Raw genomic sequence first — 25013 nt, forward strand, 5'->3', positions numbered from 1 at the left:
TTTTAGAATAATGTTGGAAGTTTTCCAATTTAGTCTTATAGTGACTTCCTTTGCATTAAAGACAAAGATATAGATTTTTTTAATTTGTTTGTGAGAGTCTTAAATATTTTGCCTCTCCTTACCTTCAATCTCCTTTCCTTTCACTCTTGTATACCAACCCCAAGTTTTTCATTTCTTTTAGAGCACTTTTGTTTTTTCACTCCTTACCTTTTCAAATTTTCTGAGCACCCTTTCCCCCCACATCCTACCCATCCCTGTTACCCTTGTCCCTGAAGAAAGGAGATAAGACTTCTCCCTGAAGCTTTATCCCCCTCCGCTCCAGCTCTGGTTGAAAAGTAACCTGGGTATAAGCGTTTATTGACCATCTTTGAAGCTAGATCTAGTACTTTTCTGCAGGGTATTATTTCTGAGAAAAAATGATTTAGCTCATTTTATTCTAAGGTGAGACTATTTTAAAGGAATTTGAGATGTTCCACGAAACACTTTGAGGGGCTTGGGAGAGGAAGTGGTGGTGTGGTTTAGTCATAAAAATGATATAAAACATATCTACCTCACAACGCAACATGTAGTGTTGGCAGGCTGGGCCAAGATAGAAGCGTTCTAAGGTGATGGGTGCTACTTTGGTTTTATAGCAACAACTTCTCTTTTCAGACATTTAAGGACCACTTTTCACAGCATCTGGATTGTTTTAAAGATATTCAGTCCCCTTTGACTATATCCTTTCACTGTTTGGGGACAAGTAGTTATAAGGGGCAACGGAGAAATAAAACAGGGAGAAAAGTGTTTTTAGTATAAATTCCCTGAAGAAAAGATATGTGTATGTTGGGTTGCAAATACCAAGAATCGGTCTCCATTTCAGGCTATACAGTTTAAAATGTATTTACGCTCCCAGAAATGATTGGAAAGTGAATTTTGCCCATAGGCCCTAAGACCCAAAGATCAATTCCTTTATAAAGAAATATTAAAGGTTTCTTGAAAGATTTTAACAAAAGTGTACATCTAGTTCTACATATACCAGAGTGATAAACATTCACCTTTTCCCAAGGTTTAAAGAGCAAATCCCCCATCATAGACTTCCCAAATGCCCAACTTAACGTTTGACATGCGGTAGATTGAAGAAGTCTTGCTTCCAGACTTAGGTCCCTCTGTAGAGAATAATCAACGTATTTAAATCCAACATTTAAAATTCAAATGCATAATCCTTCCAACCATGTTACAGAATTGTCACTCGACTCATAAAACCTTCACAGGTTGTATAATGAATTGAGTTTTGAAAAGGGATATGAGGGCCGAAAGATGCCCTCATTATTTCCTTTGATTATTTTCCCAAACTTGGGCATTGCTAAAAACAAAAACAAACAAACAAAAAACTGTCTAGACTGCATTATACTACAGGGTCTGTTTTAAAGCTCTAGTAAGTTAAAATATCTTTTATAAGGGGGAACAAGTGGGTACAAAACTACTAGGAAACATATGGTCATCTTATTTATTGGGTTTAGTCCCAGGGACACTTATGACCAAAGAGCATAAAATTAATCAGGAAACATATACACTGAGTGTTTTCATAAGGCAGGGATTACAAATTAAAGCTCAAAAACATGTAAAGGGTTCCATGAACAGCTCCCCATCTAAACCTACCTGGTTCTAGTTCTTAGGGGATGGGCTGTTTGCTTCATTACAAACTTAAAAAGAGAAATAAGAAGATACATCTGGAAACAGATGACGACCTAAAGTTACTGTATATTCTTGACTGCTTCTGAAGGAAGGCCTAATATAGAAAAGAGAGGTGTAAATGAAATTTTGCTAAGTCAATAAAATTTACTTCCATTTGAGTGAAGATATCTAACTTGGATTTTGGACTTAATACAAATCTCCCTGAAAGAATGTGGGGACTTCCCCTTTTCACGGAACAAGAATCAGATGACTAGGAGAGATTTTGCAGCTTGCAACATCTTTTCTGAGAAGGCTGAGAAATGTATACCAGAAGACTACGTGAGTCATCTTAGGACAACTACGTTCTTTGCACACAAAAAAATTCTGCTATAGTTTGTTTATCCCTTACATAAATGATTCATGTAAGACATCTCATATTTAGAACCCTGCAATGTTCAGCATAGGGGCAAATTTGTGGAGGGACAAACTTGGCTGGTGTCTTCTTGTTCTTGCTGCTTTTCCATCAGTAGAAATGTATTGGTATCAGCAAAGCCACTAATTAATAATTCCAGTGTCCTAAAGCAATAGCGTGACACCAGTTTGCCACCTCCCTCCCAGTCTACCTTCTAACTCTAATTATATAAAGCAGAGAGGAAATTGCTTGGTTAGTGGTCAGTCTCAGATGCTGGTAAAACGAATAACTTGAGTAAAAGACTTATTTAACAGTAGCCCCATTCTATAAATGGTAGAGAATTTGTTTTTAATATTAAAGAGAGTAAGACAAACATCTAACCTACCAAGCACTTAAAACATTTATCTGACAGCGCTATGAAATAGAATGTGTCTTTATTTTATGAATAATGAAATGGACTCAGTAACAAGATCAATAGGCAATAAATTGCTCGGCTCAAAACTGAATGTGATCTGTGTTCCCTTGTCTACGATATATGCTGCTACTCTCTCTCTCTCTCTGTTTTTTTAATCCCACTGATTTTAACCTGTATTTTATAAGCTGCTTTCAAAGCCATAGTCACATTGACTTTAATATATCAGTTAACTTTTCAGAAAGAGCCACATAAAATAGACACAGAAAAGGGAGTTAAGGAGAGTCAAGCACAAAACAACATAAACATCTTTAGAGGGTCCAGTACTTTGTACTTGTCAGAGAATGTGTTTCCTTGTCCTTTGGAACATTATGCCTGTCTCAGCTGAGGCACTGAATTAGGACATGTGAAATATTAACCTCTAAGGCAGATCTCAGGGTCCAAGAGGTCAGCAAACAGCCTTCACCACCATCTTCACAGTAGCCTTTTGAAAATAAGAAAGGTTACCAGAAATGATGCACTGAGGTTAGGTAATGTTTGATACTTGATGTAAAGCTTTTCTCCCTTAACTGCCTGGATTCCTATGCTTTCAGGAAGGCTTACTCTACTCTCAAAGGCCAAGCTGAGCAGACAGTAATAATTTTTTCAGCCTGTTTAATTGGGGAAATGAGCTATGTTGATGCACACAGAAAAGGAGTCTAGAAGATTTTTTTGTAAATGCTGACACTGCTGTAGGGGCCTCAGTAATAAAACATGCCCGAGTCAGGGAGGCATACACAAGTTAGGCATTTACAGGGAGCATGTACCATAGCTTTTAATTCTTGGAAAGGATGCCGCAGGACTTAGAGGATACATAAAGCCCTGAACGAAAACGCTCTTCCCTATCTTTGGAACCAAGTCAGACCAGAGTTCCCCATACAGTTGATTTTGGATATAGGTGAGATAGCATAACAGATAAAGAGTTCAGGCTTGGGAATCTTACACACTTCCACCATTTTTTAGCTCTGTGGCTGAGGTACCTTATCTATTATTTATTTCTTCATCTGTAAAATGGGAATATAGTTTGCAGAGTTACAAGAACTCAGTAAGGACTTCTGCAGAGACCCTAGTGTGTTAGCATATAGAAAGTGCTCACCAAATGGCAGCTGGGATTAAATCAAAGCTAGGTTTCAAGTGAGGTTGTGTAGACTTATGTTGCATCCAACATTGCTTTTCTGCAGCAAGTGTTTGAACAGTTTGAGAACAACTAGGACCAATAAGTAAACAGCTAGTAAGTAGAGACTCGGGGGCACGTAATGCTTTTATTAGTAAAGCCCAGGTGAAACAGTGAGAGGGTTTCCAGTGTTAGAGCCACGTGCTGTTCAACTCTGACTTCTGAGCCTATAGAAGATAGTTTCTGATGCAAACAGGACTCTGGGAACGAAACCTACTCTTAGTTACCCAGAGAAGTCTGTTCTAATGGAGCCAGAGCAAATTTAAGCCTATATCATTACCTTTGGCAGTTTAGAAGGTCTAAGTCATACCACTTGGAGAACTTTTACTGGGGAGTTCTTAAAATGTCGATGTCCATGCCACACCAAAATCGATTAAATCAGAATCTCTGGGGAAGGGACATAGGCATCAATATATATTTAAAGATTCCCAAATGATTCTAATGTTTGAGAAGTTTGAGGTCTACTTCCACAATCCTTTGTCCCCTTAAAGAAACACCAAGTGGGTTAGACTATTGAGCTGGAAACCTAGAGAATAATTTGGTCACATCCTTTCATTATAAAGATTAGGAAACTGAAGGCAAGAAAGAGTGCATAATAACTTGTTTAATTGTTGAATAGCTGATTGGGGATAGAGTTGGTACCAGAAGAAACCTAGATCCTAACATGAGATTCTACTCTTCTGTTCCTAGAAATTGTATGTGTGTGTGCGCATGTGTGTTTGTGTTTGTGTGTGTGTGTGTGTGTGTGTGTGTGTATGTTTTAACTATATCTTAAGAAGGCTGTACAAAGCCCATTACATAGAGAGTGAACCAAGAACACCTTCAATTTAGTAGACATACCAAGCAAAGAACAAGAAGATAGTTTAGCAGAATAGTTTGAACACAGAATTTCACAGATGTTTTCTGAACCAAAACAGAAAAAAGGTTTTATGTGGTCTAATTATACATGTTGCTGGATTCTTTTTTGCCAAAGTAGCTGGAGTCCTACTTGGTCAAACTGGCTCATAATGTTGATTTGGCGGCGAAGAAGAAAGTATTTGGCTAGGTTTGAGATGCAACTCGCAGATCAAAGAAGTCAAATTTATTTCAGTACATTCTCTACTATTCAGTGCTTACAATTTTAGTTGTTTTTTTTTTTTTTTGCACGATAGGAAGTTTGAGTTCTTGAGTTGGCAACCTTCAATATTCTTGAGTCATTATGACCTCTCCTAATTTTGTATTCACCCCCACCCATTTTGTTTTTAAAATAAGTTTTTATTAGGAATATTTCCTATTAGAGCAAAACAATAGTCATGATAAAGAGTGCTTAGGAGAGTTTAAGCTTTAAAAATTAGTTTAATGCAATCCAAATGAAGGTCCATTCTCTTGACTGGACAATGCAACCAATTCACTAGAAATGTTTAAAAATTGTTCACAAGTTGAACTGAAGTATTAAGTTTAAAATCAACTTTATAATCATATTACTCAGTTGTTTCAGTACAATGTCTATTAGTTTGAACATTTAACTCTATTAGGTTTAGAAACAGTAGAAAATGTAGATTCGTAATGAGAGTTTGCTCTAGCCTCTTGGCAAAGTGGGGCATGAGTTAACATGCTTGTATGAATAAAGACGTGCATAAGGGATTGAGTCTAAAATCCCTCCTTATACTCATTCAGACTCCATGAAAGAAAGTAGAATATCCCTGAGGTCTTTTGACTATGTTGACTTTTTGTGAACATGGACACAGGAGGCTTGGGGTTGGATTAACTGTTATTAGAGAGTATACCCATCTCAACTTTAACATCCCAGCCAATCATTCCACCCCAGTTCTTAAGTGTGACCTTCCTCTATCTTAGACTAAACAGAGTAGGAAACTGAAATTGAAAATTATCCTTTAACTTCTACAAAGGGAAGCAAACGAGATTGAAGCTTTGGAGGTTCAAAAATCAGGTTTCCATCATTGCTTTACATTGCGGCACTAGATTATTTGAGCTATGCTCTGACATGATTCCCCTGAAAACAGGGACCATTTGGGCATGGCTCAACCAGGCTACGGCATATGTGCTCTGTATGGCTCAAGTGAGCTGGGCAGGACAATAAAGTGGGTATAATTTGACATGAAAAAGGGAATGGGGGATTTCGGATACAGTATGTTTCAATCCAGATTCACCAGAACTCTGTATTTGGGACATTATTGGGCCCTGATCCTCTTAATGATGTGGTATTTGCTTCTTTATCTGTTGTCCCTTTTGTGCTTTTCCCTCAGGAAGAGAGATTGGCAAGGTAATGATGGCATCCTTGAGCCCAGGGTCATAATATTAAGTATATCTTCATTAGCTACCACTCTTTCTATTAGAGAGATATCAAGTCAACTGTAGAAGGTGTCATGAGTGATTTGTATTAATTCTGAGGAAAGGTTTTTTGGAGCCCCCTGCTTTGGGAAAAAGGATTATATAGCTTTTGAGGGGTAGGAGGGGTTTGGAAAAGCTAGCCTTCTCCATACACCTTGGGCTTTAAGCTCAAAGGTAGTTGGCAGCCTGGTGGATAAGTTTGTATAGCAAGCCAAGGCATTTCTGGGAAATGGCAAATAGATTGAAATGGTCCAACACAAGGTAGGAGGGGGTCATGGAGTGGGGGGGGCTCCTTATGGCTGAGGAATAGGGAGAAGGTAAGAAGTCTAGACTAGAAATCCTGGGTTTAAATGTCAGGGTTCCCAATTATCCTGGCCGAGATACTTTGTCACCTTGGGCTGGCCTCTGTGCAGTGGCTGGTGGGTGGCATATAAGAGCACACTGAAAGAGCTGTGTGACAAGATGGCCTGTAGTGACATGACAGCACACTTCTTCCCCCATCCTGCGACACTACTGCAGGACCAGTTTTGGCAGCACCTGTTTCAGTCACCAGGGCACTTGCTTCAGAAGAGAAAATCCACAATACTTTAGTGGCAGCACAGTCGCCTACACTGGGTTGCTGTAATAGGCTGGGGACACCATTCTGCAGGGGCAAGGACAGAAGGGAGCCCTCACAGGTCTGGGTATTTCTAGTTATAAAGTGACAGTAACCAGGAAGTATACCAAAAAACATGCCAAAAGAAGATTTTTCAAAAACTATAGTTTTCATGGAGAATTGGAATGAGTGACTGGAATAAGCCAATTTTAAAAGTTCAATTTAGAAGAGCTCTATTTTGTACAACTAGATGGTAAAGCAGGATGTTAGATTTCATTATGCTTCACTTCCATTCTAAATCCAAGGGAAGAGAGTGTTCTAAAGAATGAGCAATTTACACAACCCATTTTAGGGTTTTAAATTTTAAAAATATACTACTAACATGTAGCCTCTAGAAATTTTCTATTGCAAGGCCGTTGGGGCAGTGAATTGAGGAGCATTATGGAACTGGTACAAAACCACAGTAAACACATGGTTTCTACTTTGAACTTGGCATCTAAATGTACAATGGATATTATGCTTGATTCTTGCAGGAAAAGGTCATTAAAAGGCTAATAGGTCAGGATCAGAGACTGGGACTGTCATTATACCATTTGATTCCTAAGCTGATATGCTGCCACTATCCATTCCCTTTTCAATAACCCACCCCGATCTCTATGTGTGCTTAGCAAATTGACCAGCAAATATTCCATTGTTTTCACATCTATTCTTCCTAAGTCAGATACTTCTATCAACACTAAATACTCTTCCTAGTTCCAAGCTAGTTTTTAAATAAATCACATCAATGAATCTTAGGAGTTTTTTCCTTAGAACACAACATCAAGCCGTGCTTTCTCATTCTCACATCAAATAATCCTGAATTAAGTCCATATGGATATGCAGTATATCTAGCCTGTGGACTTCGGATACAACAGTTTATTCACTTGAGTCCCTTTGTGCTTTCATCTATGCTTAGACACATACATCTTAACTGTTAAACACGTTCCACTTTCTACTCAAGTGCCATTACAATAGTTATCTTGAAGGTCTATGTGGACATTAGAGGAGTTTTAAAAGCATTATTTAGAAGCATCTGCATTTTAAATATTAATCCATAAACAAAGAGCCATTACACTCGTAGAACTATTTTATGATATAATCATATCAGGACACTTGAAAAGCAGGCAGGTATGCAATCCTAAACTTTTCCTCTTCCAAAAACCAGTTCAAGAATCACTGCTTAATATTTGGTTTCTTCTTTAATAGCACAGAGGAATTACATTAAATCCCTATGTGGTTTCCCTTTCAGGCAGAGCCTCACATTTATATAATCCTCCAAGCTATTGCTTGAGTGTTTCTGAACCTTTCTGTAACTCATGTTTCAGATACATGCTGTATTTCAAAGAGTTTAAAGGAAGAAGAATCCAACTGCCTTGTAAAATCAGCATAGAGAAGTCAAACTGAGGTGTACGTAGTAATTGTATATAGACAGGCAGGACTTTTTTTTGTTACATTTCTGTATATAGACCAAAACCATGAAAAAAAAAATATTCTTATAGTTATGTAGACTCTATATAAGATCAGTTTAAGTTATCTGATTGTGTACACACACACACACACACACACACACACACACACACACAAAGTGACTGCCCGGACAGTGTATCAACATATATTGCTACTAAATAATCATAATAAAATAAACTCATTAATAAAAAAAGATAGTTATCTGGTTGTAGTATGTTGTCTCTGGGTTCTAGGTAGCCTTTGCATTAGAATATGCCCTTTGTTTTACTGTTCAATCTACCCCTAGAGTTGGCGTTAACCTTCCATGAGAAACTTGCCATTGGCTCACATTTCCACATCTGATATGATCTGTTCTAGTTGGGCAAGATATCCACAGCCAACAGGGTATTTAGGCTTCATCTCAAAGAATAACAGAGGACCTACTAACTTCTATGGTTCAGAATATATTTTTTTAAACCTCTACTGTTTACTACTATCTTATGGGTTTAATATATCAATTACCACTTTAATAATGGTTCTTCAGGATTTACATGATTTCCCTTAGAGAAAACTTGGTTGTTCTCAAATAAGATGAAGGAAAAAGGAGTCATTTAAAAATAAAAAGGGACTTTCTACTTATTTGTTGAATTTCAGGTTTACAGAGAACCAGGACCTGATAACCAGCTTTCTACCCTCCCAATACCAGTGCTCTAGCATGCTGAAGGTTAGGAAGTTTCCATACTATTATCTAAAAGGCCAGGGGAGCTCTTCTAAAAGAAATAAAAATATAGGCTCATTTGCTTACTTCTTGGTTGCTGGACAAATTAGATAGATTAACAGATAAGAAATCCATAGTTAATTTCAGTAATGCTATTCAAGGGAGAAAGGTAAATCTGCCAACTTGTTTTCTTGCTTCTTGAGGTGATATGTTAACACTACTTGAGTCCGAAAAATTTAGAATACAGGATCCCAAAAAGGTCCTGAAATAGCTAGCCTACCTGCTTTAAAATTGTACATACAGTTACATAGATACTCTAAGAAGTTGCTGCAGAGTGAGTAGGGAAAGGACACAGTGACAGAAATGCATAAGTATCCTTGAGCTCAAGTTCACACTTTGTCATTATTTTTTTCATCATTTGGGAAATAGTATTAGACCAAATAAATGCATGGGAATAAATTAATGTATTTTTAAACTGAGGGATGGAAAAATTCTAAACAGCAACACATTAACCCATGCTAAATGAAACAGATTTGGGACTTCAACTGTTCCACAACTGAAGCAACTACATTGAATGGTAAAGTGTTGTAATGTACTGAAATATTTGTGTAGCGTTCATTCACTGCAGAGATCAATGAGCATAGGAAGCTCCAATTACAGTAGGAGAAAACTACCACTTAGTATCAGACTTTTGCTTATAGTCTAAGTAAGTGAGACAGCGTTTGTTTCATGAATTCTATATATAAATCCAAGTTGATGTAATCAAAATGATACCTGTTGGAATCATGTTAAGTCATCACTATTAATCGATCCTCCATTCCACAAACACATCTAGACATTGACCTTAAGGGTCATGAGGCACAATTGGCAAGTTTGGAAGAGCAATTCAAGGAATCTTGTATCTAGAGGAGCTTTCAGGAAAATGCCACTCCTATGTGGTCCCAAACATTAAAATGTCATTACTAATCTACAGAAGCTTTCAGGAAGTCCATTTCTATACCGCCTTTGGGAAGTGATTTCAGTGACTTCTTCAAATAAGGTTAAAATACATGGTGGCATTTCAGAGAACTAAGTTATGAGTTCTTAGGAAATGAAGATACAGCTCATTGGTCTTTCTTGGTTGTAATAATCAAAGAATACAAGGAAAGACCTCAGGTTACCACCTTAATCTGTACAGATTTCAAAAAGTTTCTTCTGGGATTTAAAGAGTGACTTTGAAAATTTTCTAACATATATATTCCACTTTCTTAAGTCATCTCTTCTACCATTAAAATCATTCCAGGGCTGGGGGAGGGGAAAATCAAATTTGTACCAGCTGAATAAAAACAGGATATCTCAGAAAATTGTCCTGGTTATGTCATTAGACAACATTTTCAAAGGCTCAGGTCTTGAATATTTCATTTCCTCCCCTCTCCCCCTGTTTAAAGATAAGCTGTTGAGATGGCATTAACCAATGACTTTGAAGAGCCTAGAAAAATGCTATTTTCCTTCCCCAAAACCAACATAATTTTCTTTTTTTTTTACTTTTGATCTACATATTATTCTACCAGACGGAAGAGGTAATTAGTGTCTTAACTTTATGTTAATATAAAGTAATATTCCATGCAATATGCTGTTTCTTATAAATGTTATATGGCTAGCCTGATAAACAAGTCAGTTTGGATATTTTAAAAGGCAATAAATACATTAACTAAACAAATCATCACTTCATATGGTGCCAAAGGAATTGCTGCTTCCCAAAAGGCTTAACTTATTTGAGATGATAAATTTATGTACTAGCACAGTCCAGTTTTTCTGGTTTTCTAGACTATCAAGATTTGTTTATTGGATCTATACCTGTGTCTTTTAAAATGTTATTCAAAACCATTTCCAGCTGCAGATAGTTTTACAGGGACTCTAATGCTGGGTAACCCTCTGTTCCTCCCATGTTAAATGAGTTTGATTTAAGTTAAGGGTGAGATTGTTGTATTGTCTAATACTTGTGCTAAACACCTATGAATTATATTCTGGTTTTTACTTCTCAGAGCTTTGACTAGAAACTGTTATCTGTCCTTTGCATTAACTTATTGTTTACAAACCTGCCTAGCACTCAGAGTTACAACTATAACTTAATGGTCAAGGCTTGGCTTTAGGGCAAATGGTTGGTTAAAAACCTGATTTACCAAAGGAAAGATTTTCCAAAATAAGCAGATGGATGAGGGTTCTTCCTCCTTCGAGGCCTGTTGATTGCACACCATCCCTTCCGGGTTTCATTACCTTTTTAAGATGACAAATCACGGGGGTGCCATTTGGTTCTATTGTTCTAGCATGAGCTGAACTAGTAGGAACGGTTATGTATCATATGCCACTTTGCTGGGCTTCAACTGAGACCTCCTGGCCCATTATGGGATATTCATATTTATACAGAACTACAAAAAGGCTTCTGGTTAGACTACACAGGAATGGCAACATCAATGACTGACTGGAAATAAAGTTTCCTTGGTTCCTAAAAGAGTGTAATATTTAAGCAAGATGTTTCATTAGCTTTCATAACAATCTCGTCTGTTCCCTGAACCGTTTAATGACCTGTTGCAAAATTCTGTCCCTGCTAAGTAATTGACACGTAAACACTTAAGGAAAACATGAGATAGATATAAATGATTGGATAGGGGCTCCATTTGTAGCCTCTGTTTATTATCCTTATTATGGTCATTCAATAAAACTAACTTGAGTTGGTCCCTGTAGCTTTAGACATTCACTGTGCAGTGGCATCTGCTATTTTCTAGTCTTTTTATGTGGGCATTTTTAGCATCAGAGGATGCAATTCGATCATTTGTTTCCTTAGCTGAACTCTATAGCCCTGTGCAAAGACAAGTCTTTGAAAGCCACTATTAAGTTCCTAATCCAAACTTTATTAAAAAGACTCAGTATTGCAGACAAGGAGGTTAAGACAAATCCTCAAAAAAATAATGATCAAGGACTACAGTCCACACAAGCCTCCTAGTGCAGCACAATTTGAAATCGGGAATATGTTCATAGTTGTAATGTTTTATTAACTAGCAATGTACTTTTTCACAAGGTATAGATGTAGATAATTAGTTCTACCAAACAAACTTGTGAAGAAAACACCATGAACACGTTATCTTAGTCCCTCTAAAGTAAGCAAATTCTACTTTTATTAGGGCTAATTATCGAAAGTGGGATATGAATAAAGTTTCCTTCTCAGGGCCACTCTCCCCCCTGTTGAGGTTCCCTACCTTAAATTCCATTCTACACTTGCCTCCATCTAAGAAATTCCCTAGAGGGAAAAACAGACACCATCCCTTCTGACACTTAAGAGTATGTCATCCATCTCACATTGCATGGTCAGAGTCACTAAGCAAATGGTAAGTCATTGGCTACCCTAGATTGTGCTCTAAATGAGAAAATTTAAAAATTCTTCAAATACTTACAGCTTTTTGTTGTTCAGAGCACATGGGGTTTGGTGATTGATCCCTGCTCTAAAGCCATCACAATTTAGAGATTGGAAACAAAATTTGCCCCTGAATGCCAGTGATGAGCGTGCCAGCAAGTTAGTTCATACAATATCCACATCCCTGTTATAAACCAGGCACTCATCTAGAGCTCAGGATACGTCAGTGAGCAAAATAAACATCTATTTCCTTAAATGGTTTACATTCTAGCAGGAAAAACACACACATAGTCTTTCAGGAGGTGTACCTGCTCTGGAAAAAAGAGCCAGGTGGATAGGGAAGGCAGGGTTGGGGATGTCTTAAACATTCTAATTCCTTCTTAGAAACACAGAAGGAATACTAGATCTGTGAAAATTAAATGTATCGAATGTTTATTATAAACCAGGTGTGCAGCTAAGACTCTCTCATTTAATCCTATGAGAAAGGTATCATTATCCTTATTTGACAAGAGTAGAAGCTCAAGTACAGTCAACCAGCCCACTGAAAGACATACATGTATAATATGTAAGCTCTTAACTTCTTTGTGTTAGAACAAGACATGCAAAAGGAGAGAATGAAGCTAGTTCTTCAGATAGGTGGACTGTGCATTAGCCAAAAAAAGCATTTGGGAAAGAGGAACTAATAGCAAGCACGCATGAAGGGTATTTGTGTCAGGTGGGCTAGAATACAGGATCTGTGCTGGCTTATACCAGGAGAAAGGGTTGGAAGGTGGGTCAAACTGGGTTTAGAGTGGTTTATAAAACTCTATTTTGTCTAGACGATACGGGGGAGACTTTGAGGTTTTCAGCAATGGTGTGGAGCTTGGAGTGGTGACAAATCCCAGTACAGAGCCATAGCATCAAAGAGTGAGATAGCTTTGTAGTATGATAGTTGCATGAACTTGCCACTTTGAGTGATTCAACACTGCCGGTTTCTTTCATTTAAATACTTGGCTAATCTTTGGGAAACAAAGCCTTTTAATTGAAAGGTTAAGGTCTAACAATCTCAAATGTCAGATTCAAGGTTATCCTAACCCGCCAAGCTAATGATGCTCAGTGACCCTCAAACTTCAAATAAACAACGTGTCCCAAAGGTGGCTTTAAAAAGTAAAAGGCTACTACATCTTATAACATTCATTCTAAGATCCATTTAATCCTAAAAAAAGAATTTTGATTATGTCAGTTCTATAAAAACTTACATAGGTGAAATGATATTTTGAAATGTGAGCACCTAAAGGAACATCTTTTTAAGAGGCAGCTATTGACTAAAATAGTCATGTCTTTATAGTTCCTTGTTTGAAGCAGAATATATAGCAATTTCCCATTTTATATATGTTTCTCCATATATTGAAAGACTAGAAATGTCAGAACCAAGGAAATGCTCGATAAGAAGGGTGGTAGCAGGGTGAGAGAGAGATTTCTGCTTCTTATACATTTAGAATAGTAATACTAGGGTGATGCATGCCTTTCTGTATGTTCAAAATTAAATTCCTTAGAGATATGCTAATTTGTCAGGAGTACTTAAAATGTAGGTAAATCTATATTCTAACTTGGTCTGAAGATAGAATCGTGAAGCTACTCTAGGTTCAGTCACATGATATTAAACTCAAAGGCTAAGAGAACCGATAAAGTAAACATGTCTGAAAGCAAATAGGACGCTGCCTACAGTAAGCTTTGACACTATCGTCTTACACGTCATTGATGGATACTTACCTACCCAAAGTTGTTGAGAAAAGCTGCGGATATGTTAAAAACAATGAACAGTAAGTTTTTAATAAAAGGACAACTAGGGTTTGGAAAAACTCATTTACGCTAGGATTTTGAAAGTTGGTCAGGGAGTGGACTACTGTTGGTTTCCAGACTAGTGTTCTTGGACCCATTGGGGTCTGTGCAGGCAGGACGAGTTGGTACCATTGTTCAAGCATTGTAAAGAGCCTAATGGACGCCACATCCTTACCCACAATACAGCTTCACATGCAGATTAAAAACACAGGTTTCTTGGATGTGGGCAGAAATTGTGTTAAGTCAAAATTATAACCTTAATTATCCAATGTTGAGCCAAAGGTTTCATCTATTTTCTCAATTGTTATTAGTTCTTCAGTAAGCAGTTTAGCAGACACTTTTAAAAGGAGAAACAGAAGGAGAATAAGAAGTCGTCCTTGCAGGAAATATCAGGATGAAAACTATTCACCACTATTATTATTAGCCAGGTGATTACACCATTGGGACAGATAGATGTATGAGCTATGCTGAATACTCCATTGATAGAAGTTAAACCAAGGACTTGAAAAGACCACATCATCTGGAGAATTTCAGTAACAGCTTGTCTGCTTTTCTCAGGCTGTGTGCAGATATAAACTAGAGGAACATATGGATATTACTTATTATAAATAACCTTAAAGTTTAAAAAAAAAGGGACTCGGAACTGTTTTACTTATACTAACAGATGATAAGGAAAGCTTAAGTTTCCTATTTTGCTTACTCTGTACTAAATTATAATTAATGTTGCAAATGAGAGTAGCTTGACTCACTCGTTTACCTGGCCATCTGGTTATTGTTCACTGAACACCTACTGTGTGCCAAGCACTGTATTATGCTGTATATACAGTGACAAAATAGATATGGTCTTTTCTCTCAGAGGCTTACAGTGTAGGCAGGGGAGACAGAACAAGCAAGGAATAGTTACAACTAAGTGCTTTACAGAAAATGTTTCTGATTAGGGTAAAAAGCTTCATTGCCATTAAAAATGTCTAATAAGAGCAAAATTAGTACTACATGCTTCAAGGAATTTTATATAAATTGTTTTCTTATTAATATCAAGCATGGGAAGATGCAAATTTTGTCTTAAGCACTTAATTCTAAATTTTAGACAGTTCTAAAATTATGACATTTTCTTAAAACATTCATTAGATGGGGGATATTTACATTTAATATTTGGGAGTCTCCTGTAACCGTACTGCAATCTGGAAGAGTATCTGTATGGCTGAGGCAACTGGAGGGAAGAATCTTGTGATACACTAGGTTATGATAGAATACTAGTGATATTCCCTGCAATGTTATGTTACAGTCCAAAGTTTGGAATCAACACTGTTTTCATAAACACCAAACAGAAGCCCTATGCTCATTTGACGTTCAGTTTTCACACTTCAGAAATGCAAGCAATTCAGAGATGACATGAACTTTTATGTTCTAGAACCAAGCATGTTCTTCGGCAATTTCAATTGCCAGATTTTCTAAGAGTACAACAGTATCACTTTCAGATGCAGCCAAACTACTGAGTCGCAGATTTAAATGAAGTGATATTATGAAAATGTAACCGCCACCCCACCACCGCCCTGCCATGGATTTGGTTATTTAAAGAGCACTACTTAGTTATAAGAGCTTTAGTAAGGGAATATCAGGTAGCACTTGGTTACTGGGAAACTTCATCAAGAAAATGGACTTTATTAGCACCCCAAATAGAAAGCCCTCAAAAGTGTTGGCTGTGTGAGGTGTGAAGAGTCCAAATCCTAAAACAGAACACTGTTACATCTATTGCTACTATTCAAGAGTTCTTGTATAAAAGCTGAACATTTGTACCCCTATATGCTATCTGGAAATAGAATTATGGAATTTATTTTGCATTTGGATACACCTACAAGAGCCACAACAGCATTGTCTGCAGCTTAGCACGAAGCTAATATTTTTATCTTAGACTGTTCACATGTCTACTGAAACTGGCAAACCTTTGACCCTCTGTTTTCCATAATTACCCTTATTTTCATACCTCTCCTTTCTCCGCACCAATTTTTTTTCTTGGTTCCAGAATTCCTCCCCAATCTTGTCTCATCGCCACCCCAAGTTCCTGGTTTCAAAAAAGCTATACTACCTTGTATCACATATCTTGTCCCTCACAATTAGCCAATTCATATTACAGTGTTATTTTTATATTTTCTATACACATAGCATCAGTGTTTTTGAATATATTTAGAATACTTGAAGTAAAGAAACTTTTTGTGACATAAATTCTTCCTTCGTCTTCTCAAAAGGTTCCTATGAGAATTTAAATTGTAAGAGACTCTAGCTGTTAACTCACCTACTTTCATGGCTGAATTTTTGTTGTCATGCCTTCCCAGACCTCATGGCCTTCCTGATTTTGTATTAATCAGGTATCATTGTTAAGTTGTGAGATCCACAGTAAACTGAACCTGCGATCCAAAGCCCTGAGGAAACTGATTTCTTCCATTTACTCTGGACGGACACGGACACACACACACACACACACACACACACACACACACACCCCCCACAATGCTTTCTCATGTTGCCTCCCAAGTCTGAAATACTTGTAATACTTATCGCCTTCACCTACTTGAATTCCTACCTGCCATTCAAAGTCCACTCTCCACTCAAGGTGTGTTGTCTTAGGGAAGTCTTCCCTGACCTTCCACCAGCCCTACCATTTTCCTATACTTACCGTGACCTACTGTTGCCCTCTGTTTCATGTACAACTCCTCCCCTAACTCAATGAAGTTTTAAGATCAGGGAACCATTTGTCCTACTTTTCTAGGACCCACACAGTCTGGTCAAGAGCAATGCATTTAAAACATTAGGGTTAATACATATTTTCCATTTGCTCCTTACTATTCAGTTAGGCAAATCTTTTCTCTACTTTGATTGCTGATTTTTCATGAAATATAGGTTTTTCTTCAACTGCTAAACAGTCGCCACTCAAATTCATCCTGCCAACATAGCCAGGTTAATTTATCTGAGTCAGCATTTTGTTTTCCTGATTTAACAAAGAGATCTACTACTTAGCAAATGATCTAAGTTCTTGCCCTGACATCCAAGGCTCAGGGCCATCCATCTCTCCTTTTCAAAGGATATCACCTCTTACCTCTCTGCCATCTGTACTTTCTCTTGGACAAACTGGACAGTCAGTATCCTTGAAGTACATACCTGCACGATTTGCGTATGTGCTTCTGCTTAGAAAGCATTTTTCTTCTTATCTTACTTCCACCATTCCTTTAAAGGCCAAGTCCATTATCACACTGGTGTCCTTTTTTTCCTCAGGACCCCACCATGTACCACTTAATTATAATACAACCATATGCTAGTTGAGTAGCTGTTATTTTCTCAAAATTTCTCATAGGCAGCAATTGTTGACATCTATGTGTTCACTAGTAGGTGTTAGGTAAATATTTTCATCCAACTTTCAATTACAACCAACTTTTAGTCATTGAGAACTTTAAACCAGGGGATACATCAGAAATTCCAAAGAAAAAGTTATAAGGTAGTTAAGCAAGCATCCATACATCAAGAGATCCTTCAGAACACAGCTTGGACGTTGAGTAAGATTACTATTTCAATTCAAGTACATGTATGTTTCTGAAAAGCCTCAGCTATAGGTGAGAAATCAAAATTAAATCTCCTTATTATCAACCAGCTATGAATGGAAGGGCCTGTTGTATCAGTTACATTTGTTTTCTACTTCCAAAACATGGTTGCTTTTATGATGTTTGACTTTAGAGGCAAAGGTTAAAACAACAAACAAAAAAAACCCAAAAGAACCCTTAAAAACAAACAAAAAAATAACATCATCCCCCTCCAATGCTAAAGTAATTATTGCACAACTGAGACCTTCCTTTAAAGGACAGATATTTGAGCACCTACTATGTGTACTATCCTGACTTCTGATCCTCAAATCTGGAGGTCAGTTATATGGTTTCTGTTTTAATTAACATTGTACCCCAAAGCCAAACTGGTGCAGCATTCTTCACATGACTATGCCAGCCTTCTGACAAAAGCTCAAACACATTTGGCTTATTTCTGCTGCACTAAATGGTAACAAAAAGTATTTTAGCATCTGTATTACATACTACAGAAGATTAGAACAAGTCTTGGTCCCCTAATTCGACACTTAAAATATGAAAAGTGAGACCATTTGGGTGAAATGTTTACAAGGAGGGCAGCTGTGTCCAATATGGACCCATTTAGTGAAGCTGTTCTTTACTTTCTAGTTACTTGTATATGGATTAACTCTAGATCTCAGGAGGACTCAATTGTCCTGCTCAGATGAGATTTAAGTGGTACATTAAGAGTTACTATGTGCGTGCCTGTGTTGATTTACAAAGTGTTGTAACATTCTCTTGATTGACCCTGACGTTTACTAGTTTCAAGGCATATAGAAAAGACGGTCTTTTAATTATCTGCCCAAGTGTGTACATCTCTAGATTTTAGCTTACCTAAAGCTCACAAACAATGCAAGCAAGACCATTTGCTAAGAGCAGCTTACCTATTATGTGGAGAATTGTATGTAGTTCTAGAACAGGTACATTTCTGAGGCAGCAACACTGAGGAAGTATTTTTTTACGGCTTCTCCTTCAATTTTAATTTTGAGGCAACTCATTTTACTGATGGATAAAATAAAACTCAGATGTTGTATCTCTTGTCTTAAAATGGCAAAGCTGGGTTGTGGGCATAGACAGTCATTTGTAGTTCAGAGCCCAAGCTTTTAACCTCTAACCTATGTTGTCTCCTCAAAACCAGACTTCCAATTCTTTCCTTCTAAATCTAGAAGCACCTTTGCATTTTTCAGTCTAACGTGTGATCTCTGCTAAGCATTAATCTCTGATTAACAGCAGTCATTCTCAGGAAGTATTTTGCAAAGTGGGCCAGGCAACTAAGGGTCAGGGACATCGAGTAACAAGTCTAAAGAATGGCAGGTCTAGATTCTACATTCTTTGCTTCACATGATGTAGACTTTCTTCTAGATTTCTACACACTGGGAGTTATTCTTTCATTGCTAACCTAGCAAATACTTCACATAATAGGTATTTACTAAATATTTAGATAAACACCAAGATCCAAATCACAAAGATTCATGCTTGAATTGTGGCTCTACCACTTAATGATAGGACCTTGGGCAAGTGGATATCTACTAATCTTACTGGAGTTAAGAAATGGAGATATCTTTTCTATCTTAAGTTATTTAAAGTGAAAGTCAAACGGAAGAATTGAGCATTACTTCATAAACCATAAAGCTCTATAAAAACTAAGTGCATTAGATTCATTTACCATTCTGGGGAGGACGTCATCTGCACTCTGGGCATGGCATGAAAAACAAAATAAAATGTTTTATAGGTTAGAGAAAACCATCTGGTTCAAGGGTAATGATCTAGTTTACTGGAATCTTTTTTTAAAAGTAACTGGGACAGTCTCCTAATAAATGGAGATTAATTATGCTCTTTAAAATCCTTAAAGGAGGGAAAAGAATAAAACTAAGGATCATATTTTTCCTAGGATCAAGAAAGCAGGACTTGAGATAGTAGAAAACATATCAAGGTCTGTGCTTTGTAATCTTTCTGCATCCCAAGATTCAGATAAACTAACCTATATTTAAATGCTTTGCTTTATTATTTTCATGACTATAGGAATTCAGATACTTTGCTATGCTTTCCACTGAAGTGAATTATAAAACAACCGAATTATGAAAGTTACTCTTAGATCATGGGTTGGGCTTGTTGCAATACAGCTGGATGGACCTTACTGCTAGAGTTTGGCTCAGTGTTTCTGGGATGGGAACCAAGAATTTGCATTTTTAACAAGTTCCCAAGTGATGCTGATGTAGCTAGTCTGGGGACCACACGCAGAGAACCACACTATCTTAGATGAGTTCTCTCTAGCTGTGAAATATACTGCATGCTAAGTGTCCAACCTTGAAAGACTGAACAAATTTGATTGTTAAATGAGAACTAATAGCAGTTCATCTGTCACATGAAGATCTAAGTCTATCAGAATAACACTTTGCATCATATTGCTAGGGGGAAATAGGGTAGATTTTTACCCAGAGAAAACCTTAAACCATGTATCCCTCACCCAAACTTCTTTCAAGTTGGACAGTGTTTCAAACTCAGATTTTCCAGGACTGTTGCTTTCTGTGCTACCTGCTCCCTTACTCCAAGGTTACGTAAAAATCTAAATGACAATCCTCACGCATTCTGCCTCCTGGTAACTTCCCTATAACTGAATACTCAGCTGGCCCCATTCACTCAGAATTCTTACTAGTTTAAGGCAGTTAAAGATTATTTGCCCTAAGGTATAAATTATGGTAGCAGAGAAAAATTGAGGCAATATTGAGGCAATAGCTTTTATGTCCCTGAAAGTTCATAAGACTTAATGTTTTGCTATCTTGATGATGTAAGAAGTAGTAAGTGTTAGATAATTGAGTACTAGGATTCAAATAAGTTTAGAAGATGCGGAAAAGGATGAGATGGGTAGCGAGGAAATTCTACCTCACTTAATTAAAAATTAACTTCCATTTTTAGACCAGGAAGCAATTTGTTCAGATATTGCTTACCCTGGAGGGGCAGGCTTTCTTCCAGGGTAGAAGGACTTGGGAAGAGGAATAACCATGGCAACCTGCCCATGTGGGTAATGATAGTATGGGGCCTCATATACTCAGAAGACTTTATTTCTAGCCTAGTCACTCAGTTTAGTACAGATGGTACCTCCCTTCTCATTTCCTTCTGCTATAATGCTGACTTCAGGGGCAAGGACTGCCTCCTCTCTGTAGGGAGTCTGAAGGGGGGTGGGGAAGACTTTAGTGAGACCAGAGCAGGTCAGTTTGACCAAACCCAACCACAGGCTTCTAGGCAGAGAACAGAGAGTAACTCCCTGTTTGTTCTAGTGTGAGCACAGCAAACACGCTGGCTTTGTTAATATTAAGTGCTTGAATGATTAACATTTTTCAGGCAGACAAGCAGTGTCCCATTTTGACAAAGAAATTCTCCATTCTGCCTTCAGTTCTCACAAAGATACATAATTCAGTTGTTCAGGGGGCAAAACCAAAACAAAACAGAAATTTCTAAGTCAGACAGAATAAAGTATCTTAAGCATGTTAGATTAACAGTCTTCTCAACAAATCTGGGGGTAGGTACAATTATTGTCTTCAGATAAGAAAACTTAAGTACAGAAAAGTTACGCAATTTGCCCAAGGGCAGGTGAGCAGCAGTGGTGTAGCTGGGATTTGAACCGAGACAATGAGAGGCAAAGGGGCTCCAGAACCCGTGCTCTCAACCACTACCTAGTTGGGTGAGGTGGGAGGAAGGAACTGGCATGGGCTAGCCTTTTGTGTCCACACTCAGCATCATTTGTTCCCCTCATCAGAAATTAGCATGTTTTTGGAAAAAGAGGAGCCTCCGTGGTTTGCTTTCCTTCTGATTCACACAACTAACCCAGTCAGGATACATTACCATGAGCTAGATTTTTCTTAAACACACCTATGTGATGCTACAGCTATTTCATCTGAATGTGATTCTGGCCTACCTCTGTGCAATTCAGTGGCACAGTTTCAACTTTAGAATTACACAGCAGCATCAGAGAGAATTTTAATACCACATCCTGTTACTCAGGTGTTTCATGCTGCCAGTCTAGTTCTCATTCTGGTTCTGTGTGGAGGGCAGAAAACCTTAGGTGTTTGGTCAGTTACGGGAACATCCCCCCACAGTCTGCTTTCAAGCTTTTCCACCTGGAGAGAGCTCAGTCTGCAGCAGCCTTCTCAAGTATTTCAGCATCTTAGCTTTGTCTTTAAGAAAAGCATTAATTAAATCCTCAAGTCAGGAGAGACAGAGGAGGAGACACACATGCAGCCTTCAAAACTATCCAGGTAAAAAAATATTGGTGGTAGCAAGCTTAGGCTTACAGACATGTGAGGGGTGGAATTAGAAATGAAGCAGCTGTTCCATACACGCTGTACCACCAAGAGCCCACATTTCCACAAAGCCACCTGCCAGCCAGGAGCCTTCTTAATCTTCAGGTAATTGAATCACAGCTGAGTAGGCCAATAACTATCACCCCTCACCAGTTGGTCAGCAGCTTCCAGAGGTCCCTGTATCACCTTCATGCAAACAAGTGTCTTAAAAGCAATTCCCTTCAACCCAAACAAGGTGACTGAAATCTATTCAACCTTTTGAGCAAGGCAACAAATAAGTTTAATGCATAAGAATTTGGACTTTTAGTTGAATCCAAAACTATAAAAAGTCTTGAGTGGAAATGCAGACTCTGGAATCTGTCTTTAACAAGCCTTTCTAACAAGTGTCGTGGCTCCCTGCCCTCTCTCATGTCCTCAGGTGAAGATCGAGTGTCCAAGATCACGAGACAGGCAACTACATATGTTGGAAGACATTCCCCTACCATCTACTTCTGGTCATACATCAAAATGTAGGAGGGCACAGCTTAAGAAAAGTTGATTTTTAGGGCAGTCATTCAGGTAAGAAGGGACAAAGTTGGGAGTGGGAAGGGACGGGGGAAGTTAAGTTATTCACCAACAACAGGAAAAAAGAATCCGGTCTTGCCTTAGGAGGAAACTGATTAGGAATTCAGAAGAAGTAATCTGTCCCAGAAATACACATTGGAAAAGACTACTAGGTCTCCTTTGTGCTTTCTCTAGACTATCCACATTGCACACTCCACGTTGTATTGTGTAGCATTGTTTACTGCCACGTACCCAGCACTTCACCAAAAAGGTCCTTCCTCAAAAAATAAGAACTCAATCCCAAATACTCCTGAAGTCTCAAGACAATAAACTTGCTTACAGTGTCATTGAGAGTTAATCCCTTTCAGTGAGGGAGAGACAGAACTTTGGGTGGGCAGGCACCAGACCCAGAGAAGAGCAGCATAATCAAGGTCTGGCTGCTGGTGTCAGAAGCAAGCACAGAGATGTCACAGAGCATGGAGACAAGCCATTTGGTAGCTGCAATGCTCCCCATTCCCATCCAGTTCCTCCCTCCCCAACAGCCAGTAGATGCTCCTGTGTGGGGAGCCAACCTCAAGCCTGGAAGGAAGGTCAATTACATATCCCATCAAAGCCATTCCAAGAGCCTTATCAGATGCTTGAAGGCATTTTTGTAGCTGCCTTCTTTCCTCAGCCATTCCTTCTGTTTGAGTTACTTCTGCTTTACCTCCTTCTCCCCCACTCCCCTGCTTTGACTGATTAAGGCCAGAAATTTTTTCATTAAGTCACTTTATAGTGCAATAACAACATTTACTATTCATGAAGTCGCCCCTCCATCATTTTTAAGTCTTTCCATGTGTCTGGAAGCTTATTTCTGCTCTGCTCATTTTACAGAGAGTCTCTCTTCCTTCCAAACACAAACTAAAAAGAAAGAGGAAAAGGTGGGGGGTGGCTGGGGTGGAGATAACATCCAGATTCTTTAAGTGTTTTTAATCCAGTTAAATTTCCCTTTGGACTCAAACAGCTCCCTGCTGAAACTGATTGCGGACCTGAATTCCAGGCTAAGAATTAAGTCAAGAGGAAAGGATGGCAGAAACAAATAACAGAGTCAGCTCTATGCTATGAAAACCGCTATGTTGACTGGGGCTCCATGGTTTTAACCCATTCATTTTTCCCCCTTTTCTTGAATTCTTACTTAATCTTTCCAGCCAGCTTATAGCAAGCAGGCAAACACCATTTAACCGCCCTGGGCTTCCACGGATTTAAAACAAGTTTGTTCAGTCTCTTGAGCAGATACTTTCTTAATGTGGGTGTAAGACAAAGTTCACATTTTAATGCCATATGTTGTCAGTCACCAGGAAAAAGCTTCAGGGGCTCATACCAGGTCCCCAGCCTTCCTCACAGGGCAAAAATAAACACCCTTGGAGGAGTTAATGAGGCGGTGGGCAGCCACACCAGAGTCCTACCAGGGCCGCTGCAGAGCTTTTACACACACATACACACATACAGACACACACACACACACAGAGGAGGCACTTGTGAAATGTCACAAGCTGGATGGACATCTGGAGTCCGACCCCAAAGGTAAATGCATTCCATGGAAACATTCCTCGGATGTCAGACCACTCAACCGCTGGTTTCCCCCACGAACACTGTCTCATTTCTAGGATTTCCCCAACAGTCCCAAGTCTGCACCCCAAGGGGGAAAAAAGCAAAGGAGGGAAGGAGGTCGCAAAAAAAAAAAAAAAAAAAAAATGGAGCTAAAGGGAAGGATTTGAAAGCTACTCACAGGCTAGCTAGCGCCTCTGCGAAGCCAGCATGACTCGCCCGCGCCGAGCCTCCAGGCTGCCGCGCAGCCGACACGGCGGCCGCGCTTAAATAGCTGCCGGCCCGGGAGCCTCAGCCGCGCGGCCACTCCCGGCGAGATATGGTTCTAATCAGATGCTGGCAGCTGAGGACTCCCCAGGAATGCGCCGGGATGTTTTTGCTGCCTGGGCTCGGTAACTCCCCCTCAACGTGTCTGCTGAGTCTTCCAAACTTAACTGTTTATTAACTCGAGTTGCAGCCACGCAGAGAATCCGGCTGCCCTCGGCTCGCGAGCCCCGCCAGCGGGGGGCGATCGCAGGGAGCCGAGCGAAGGGGCGGAGAAAGGGGAAGGGCGCAGTCAAAACCCCAGACTCTGGGGCTGGGGCTGGGGCTGGGGCTGGGGCTGGGGCTGGGGCTGGGGCTGGGGTAGGGGCCGGGAGACAAGGGAGGGTGCAAATAAGGACAGGAAAGGGAAACTGCAGGGAAGGGGTGGGACCCCGGCCTTCATCTCACAAATTCCTTCCTGGATTGCCACTTGGAGTGATGTGGCACACGAAGGCATCCCAACCCGCTGGGGTTCTTTGAACAAAGGGCTGCCTTTACTCCTGACTTTCCTGGCAAAAGGCAGTGGATCCTAACTCAGATCTGCTGTTTCTACAGTTGAATGTGTGATTGCTTCTTTCAAAGAAATTAGGGTCTTTTTCATTACCGATGTGGGTGCACTTAAATTGGTGGGAAATCTGTG

General features: G+C 39.0%; 1 protein-coding gene across 2 annotated transcripts in view; it reads right to left on the reverse strand.

Moving 5' to 3' along the window:
- The window catches only part of DAB2 (DAB adaptor protein 2), a 48767-nt gene extending 24195 nt beyond the window's left edge, over nt 1–24572 (reverse strand). Inside the window, exon 1 of one of the 2 annotated variants that reach the window (XM_019737282.3) lies at nt 24252–24572. The gene's annotated coding sequence lies outside the window, so the exon portion shown is untranslated. The remainder of the gene's footprint in view (nt 1–24251) is intronic. The other variant, XM_019737284.3, reaches the window with a different exon arrangement.
- Nucleotides 24573–25013: the final 441 nt, after the last annotated feature.

This window comes from Rhinolophus sinicus, chromosome 3 (assembly GCF_057876585.1).
Source record: "Rhinolophus sinicus isolate RSI-liver-muscle chromosome 3, RSI-T2T, whole genome shotgun sequence".
In the NCBI taxonomy this organism is placed as follows: Eukaryota; Metazoa; Chordata; class Mammalia; order Chiroptera; family Rhinolophidae; genus Rhinolophus; species Rhinolophus sinicus.